The 6,572-nt window shown below is 34.8% G+C and overlaps 1 protein-coding gene across 1 annotated transcript in view; it reads right to left on the reverse strand.

Moving 5' to 3' along the window:
• The window catches only part of LOC116166746 (disks large 1 tumor suppressor protein), a 287,044-nt gene extending 282,473 nt beyond the window's left edge, over window positions 1-4,571 (reverse strand). The window contains exon 1 of the mRNA XM_031481842.1: window positions 4,467-4,571. The gene's annotated coding sequence lies outside the window, so the exon portion shown is untranslated. The remainder of the gene's footprint in view (window positions 1-4,466) is intronic.
• Window positions 4,572-6,572: the final 2,001 nt, after the last annotated feature.

Here is a 6,572-nt window from a genome sequence, read left to right on the forward strand (position 1 = left end):
GTTCTATAAGTGCTTTTTATATTGAATTAAATATTTATTTATTTTAAAAATGGAACTTAATTTAAGAAGAGTACGAAAATATTACTTCCTATACATTATTTGCTTCTGAGACACTTCGCCCCCCACGTTTCGCTCCCACAGGTTTTGCCCCCGTTACTATTCGCCTACGCACGTTTCGCGCCGAAAGTGTACAAGGTGTTTTAGTTGCGGCTTTACTATGTGATGTACATGTGGTCAATTACATAACACATAATTAGAGGGAAAAGCCAGATTGTGGACGCCTAACTAAGGGTATCCGAACAATGGGCCTTGCGGGTCACCTAACCGATCGCTGGTAATTGTTACAACAAAAGACTAAGAAAAGGTTGAGGGTACATCCCAAGGGGTAAACCACTGAGATATAATGTGTAGGTACATTAGATTTCAAAAGTGTAAGCAAATTCCAGACTTCCACTTGAATTCGATTGAATTCCAAAGAATTTTATTGAATTCCAAATAATTCCATTAAATTCGAAACAATTCCATTGAATTCCAAAGAATTCCTTTGAATTTCACAATTCCCAAAAAGAATTCCAGTGAAAAGTTTATGTCGATACATATTAATGTTGTCACTATAAAGCTTTTAATAAAGTTAATATTTATTTAGGTGCCTACGTATTATAACGATTTTCTTTGTTTATAACGTTTAAGGAAAAGTCGACAGAAAGCGAGGGGAAAAGTTTACTTTCATGATCGCGAAGGTCAATGACGCAATAATTTAATGAATTTTGAGTCAAGCTCTTAAAACGTGTGGTTTCAGTATCTGAATGTGTCATCATAGCGTTGGGCGGTAAGTGCTGAATATTTCTGTATCTTAACTAAGCATAAATCAGCAGCTATTCTTCAAAGACTAAAACCTGCAAACTAACAAAATTTAAGAATGGCACTTGCCGAGTGCTAACAGAAGTGACTACTTCTTTCTCTGTCACGCTCCTTCGCTCCCTTCTTTTTGCCGCGATGTATTAAGATGTAAGAAGTAGTCGTTTGGCGCCCTCCGTGAATTAATTCCCGCCTAAATTGCCACGTATTTTAAAATTATTTTAAAGATCTTTTTTTGGGTACAGCCCGAGTTACAGCCTACCAACACTGTCAGAATTTATTTAAAAAATGTACAAATAGTGTTAAATTAAAAGTTAAAAGTAAATAAGTTAAAAAGTCATTATGCCAACATAAACGACGAGAGCGTATTTTCCTCCTAATTAATTGATTAATTAATGCTAGGACCGAGACAAAATACCGGTAAGGCTGACAAAAATTGTCGAGTAACCCTAATTGTGCGTATTCTTCTACAAGTAATGATTGAATCTCGTTTTTGTACATGGAAGTGCTGAAAGGAATTAAAAGAAACTCTGCACGATCTCCGTCGGCGAAACAAAGAATTCTTTCCAGGCGGGAGGTTAAGGAATCCCAAGTTCTCGCGAGGCACGATACGTTGATTTCTTGGCACTGCAAACAAAACTCTCTCTAAATCGCTCAACGACAGACTCAGAAAACCGAGCGCGACCTGGAGATTTCTTATGAGTAATGCTACAACCACTCCGAGCGAAATTCTTATGCCAGGAGTAAACTGTAGGCATACTAGGAGAAGTTCCTTTTCCTACTCGGTACCAAACTTACGTTCCCTTCTTCCATCCAAAACACGCAACGTGCCTGCCATTTTAGGTTTGTTTGTTACTGTTACTCTAAGTGGCGGAATTCAGTACTACAACAATACGTGACACCTCAATCACATCTGTAAGTCTTCTTAATAAAATTCTATATGTAAGGAAAGTCTTTTGTAATTACCCTGTATAATCAACAATTTTGATGTGTAGTATCTACAGGGTGACGTTTTAGGTATGTTCACCACACAAGAGTGGAAAACTTATTCGGGACATAATTTTATCTACGTGAACGAGAAGCAACTGTGTAACATTATTATTAAAAAAATAAGGTATCGGCGAATTTTATATTTTATCTCCGATGACTGAGCGGGAAAAATAGTAATATTAGAATTTTAATAACAGATAAACATTGTTACGCAAAGACGCCTACACGCAGGAGGAACGCAATATAATGCTCAAATTTTAAACGTCGAATGAATTTTCCTGTTTTCCAATATTCTGAATAGCAAACGAAACTCGCATTGTCTAAATATCATAGTTTGAGACATTTATTTGCCTGAGGATATGTGACGACGCATTGTAAATTGAATAGCATCCTCCAAGGCTACTTTTCCTATCACATACTGATGAATAGAATCCATTCGTTGAAATGCTTTATAATTAGTGTAGATGCAAACTGCTCATAATCTAAGGGTAAGGCAATTATTTTCATATTAATCATTGGAAATGGGCAATAAGAAATTGATACGTTTTTTAGTCTATGCTATACCAATGATGGTTTTTTAAATGGATAGTATCCAATGGATTTTGATTAATAACATATTATTATGTGTGTTATATTTCGATCAAGGTTAATCAACGGGGTGAGATTTTTTTACCATTTAGATACATCAACATCGGTCATATGTTTAATTAATTAACTTACATTAAAACTTGCTGTCATCAGCGAATATGAGATCTACTTACCTTGCTTCTACAATAAATAATAATTTTTTATTCCCTGTGCCACCAAAAATATATTCATGGGTTTAATGTAAGGTGGCCTTTTAATCAGAAAAAAAACTGTTTGTTTTCGTAGAAATGTTATAGTATAGTTTACACAAGATAATTCCAAGTTAATTTGGCGTACGTAACAAAACACGCGTCATGTCGCAAGTTGTTGATTGGTTTATCGAGTTACCAAGCGGGCTGTCTTGTTTCATTGTTGAACAATTTTCGTCAAAAAGAAGTCAGTATGAGCTGCCGTTCCATTGATGGTATCGTCCACGTTTAACGGACAGCCGTTCAGCCAGATATCACAATCAACGTCTGTATAACCAGTTTTCTGTAGTTTTCGCTATCCAGATAATTTGTTTAGGGAGATGTCATTTGAAATTTTAAAAAAATGTGACATTTTCGATAAAGTACTTAAAAAAATTATGTTACAGTAGAAGGTCTTACTCTTTGCCTCTATTCGCCGGCACGATTTAGTTGAATACGCCATTATGCTCATCTCACACATCTAAAAAGCATTTGCCTGTTGAGGGCCCAGAACAAGAAAGGGATAAAAATAAAAAATAAAATAAAAATTTTTGCGTGTTTCTTTTTCTAACTTTAAATAAATGTATGTTATTTTCTTACAATCTTGCAAAAAATAAAGCATATTATATTATTAAATAAAAATAAATAACTAAATCAAATTTATGTGTTGAATTGATTACATTGCATTGCTATTGAGTATAAATTTAGCTATTTAATTGTTGTACCGTAAAATATTTTTCTTACATCACTTTTATGCTGTTATACACGATTGTAAGGACAGTCGTAGTCGAACCAAATTTTGCTTTTACTAATGCAAGGTCGTTCGAATAATTGATTCTTTTTGAGTATTCATTACAGTTTTAGTATACGATTATCCTCCCGTGTCAGATGTTAGCATTGCTACTACGCAATACTTTATGTGCGGCGCGATTTACTAACCCTTTTATTTGTTTGTTTGTGTTGATTTCTGTTACAGAAAATGTTGAACGCGCCCTCCTAAGCTTAAAAGGTAGCGACCCGAAGTGCAAAGGTAAATGTTGTTATTTTTGTCGATTCCGCCGTTTTAACGTTTGATTACATATTGTCTTTCGATATAATCGAATTGTTATTATTACATTTCCTTGCGAGTCCAAGGTAGCTGACTACCAATTTGAATTGGCACCGTGTGATTTCTCCGCATCTTTGGAAACTTTTGTATTGTTCTCTTCATGATATATTTTAACAAGATGTGTGAGAAATAAAGGCTATTATTATTACTTAACCATAATATACACGTATACACATACGTGTTGATCCCCTTTTTACTAAAAATGAAATTAAATTTGAATATTGACATAGCAGATCAATGTATTACAGTGACCTATTTGTAATACTGTTGAGATTATTTCATTAAAACGCCATCGATTGTAACGTTAATTATTGTTCATTTTGTATTCCTATGAATTACTTTATTCCTTTAGCTTTTTAGAACAAGAACCAGGATCTTTTAGTCTGTCTTATTTCCCCCTTTTGATAAGTATTCTCCTCTCTCTTTTGACATTTACTGAAGACTAAGTGGCGCCTATTCTTTGCTGATATGTATAAGAACCCCGATATTAATCCCGACCCACATCTACTTTGCCTGAGGTTACCGTGTTCTTATATCAAGGTAATTTTTTTTACTTTTGGCCAAAGTGAACGTAAAAATATCTAGGGCGTAGTTTTTTGTATATCACAGCTCTAGTTCCAAGCAAAACGTAATCAACGGCGCTTAGTGACATAAGTTACGGTAAATACTGATAGTAATGCTTAAAATGTACTTACAGGAGTGTACGGGTAGTGAATGTCTGTGTGCTCGGTTGTTGGTTCTTGATTTCCATGGATAGAATTCGAAACTGGTATTGTAGGGCCACATATGTCTGGACCAGTCTGAAAGAAAAGAGAAATGTAAATATTTTGTCCAATAAATAACTGCATAGGTAATGCTTGCAAGTACTTGACCCAATCACGTAGCTAGTGGAAGCTATTGGGGCTTTAGACCCTCCCCTCCCATACTGGGAAAATTGATACGTGTTACTGATATTCTAAACAGCAGAAGGTTCCCAAAAACTGGACTCCAAGCATAAATTCATTCATCCTTATTTATTCTTTAACGTTTCTGTTTAACTTTTTGCTACCAAAACAGCCTACAATTTCGGCTAATTTTTTAGACAGTATAGCAATCCCGAAGGAAACTAATAGTATATTATATACCGCGGAACTGAAGTAGTACTTTTAATCCCGAAGGTAAAGTTTATGGCCCGACCGAAGGGAGGGCCATAATTTACCTGAGGGATTAAGACCACTACTTCAGTCGCAAGGTATATACGATATTTTTCGTACTTCCGAAACTGAAACACTTAATATGTATGGAGTTAGAGAACGCGCTCTTTCGAAAAATCGCTGCTTAACAAGTTACCATAGGAACGTTGCGTTGGTACGACAAACCCTATGCTATGGTAACAAAAATAATTTGGAAACTGTCATTGCTAGTGTCATAATTTTGGTGGTGCGTGACAAAGGTGTATTTGATATTGATAAAAAGCAGCCGAACTAGGTAAAGAATTGATACCACCGAAATCCAAAAAACTATATGAGCAGCAGTACGATGCGTTTAAGAAGTAGTGCAGCATACAAAATGTGGAACAACCTACTGAAATTGCCTTGTTAGTAATTTCATCCTTCCGGGATTTTCATCCAAATTTAATCCCGGCGGGACAAAAAGTGACACTTCAGTACTTGTCATGATGGAGTGAAGTTGTCACTTTAGTCTCGGAAGTACGAAAAAACATAAAAACGCACGCACAGTACATACTTCATTATATAAAAGTTAAATTTTTGCCATTATTCCGCTTGTTATGCGAATTTCTAATTAAAGCTGGAAACTTGGAGTACATGTAAAAACTTACTGGAAAACTGTCACTTTTCCTTACTACTAGAACAATCTACTAGTTTTTATGAATTCGTAGGCCAAGAATTTGTATTCAACACGAACTCTTTCATGTAATGCAGTTGAATATTGGCAGATAGACGCTTTATTAAGGACCTGCTAGGTCCTTCCTGAAAAATGGTGTGGCTCGTGTTCGTCGTTGACCCTTGAAACTTAGTACAGAGGTTTCTCTTGGTCCAAGTAAGAACCATATTGAATTTAGAATCAAAAGGTCAACACCAAAGTGACAATGATCAATATAATATTACACTCTTTACGGCTTTATGCCAAGCACGGTAAGTGTTAAATAAATTGAAAAGGATCCAAATGAAAGCCAAAATATTAAGAAATCGATAATGGGTTTTTGGCACAACGACTATTAAGTGTCTATTCAACAAATTATGTGAGAAAACATTTAACTGAAATATGTTGTTCCAAGATGCTTTGGGGTAAAGATGAATAAAACACGTTCCTTAACAATTTTATTCAAAAAATGTATTTGATTTTGCCGAACGCTAAGTAAAGATCTTTATTTATTCAGGCAAATGCGAATTCCATATATAAGTTTTACGCTCTTCTGCTAAGGCTTTTAGAATTACAAACATAGCGTTTGCAAACTTATATTAAAGGATAGCAAATTATTAACACAAACAAAATCAAATTTGAGATTTCTTACGTAAATAAGCAGGCTTCTAAGATTCTACAGTTTACATTTGTGTACAATGATATTAGTGCAATCAAATTGGTTTTAATTTAATGTACTTGGAACGATATTAGTATTACTTATGATTTATTTATCATATGTGATATATGTATATATTAGTACGTATAGATGGTAAACTAGATTTTAATTTAAGGTGCAGTGTGTATCTCATACCAAGGGCACAAAGGTGACTAAAGGTGGCCATTCATGAGGAATCATCCGATGCTACCATGTAGGAATTCTGTTATCGAGCCAAGCT

The sequence above is a fragment of the Photinus pyralis genome, unplaced genomic scaffold (genome assembly GCF_008802855.1).
Source record: "Photinus pyralis isolate 1611_PpyrPB1 unplaced genomic scaffold, Ppyr1.3 Ppyr1.4_LG3b, whole genome shotgun sequence".
NCBI lineage: Eukaryota > Metazoa > Arthropoda > Insecta > Coleoptera > Lampyridae > Photinus > Photinus pyralis.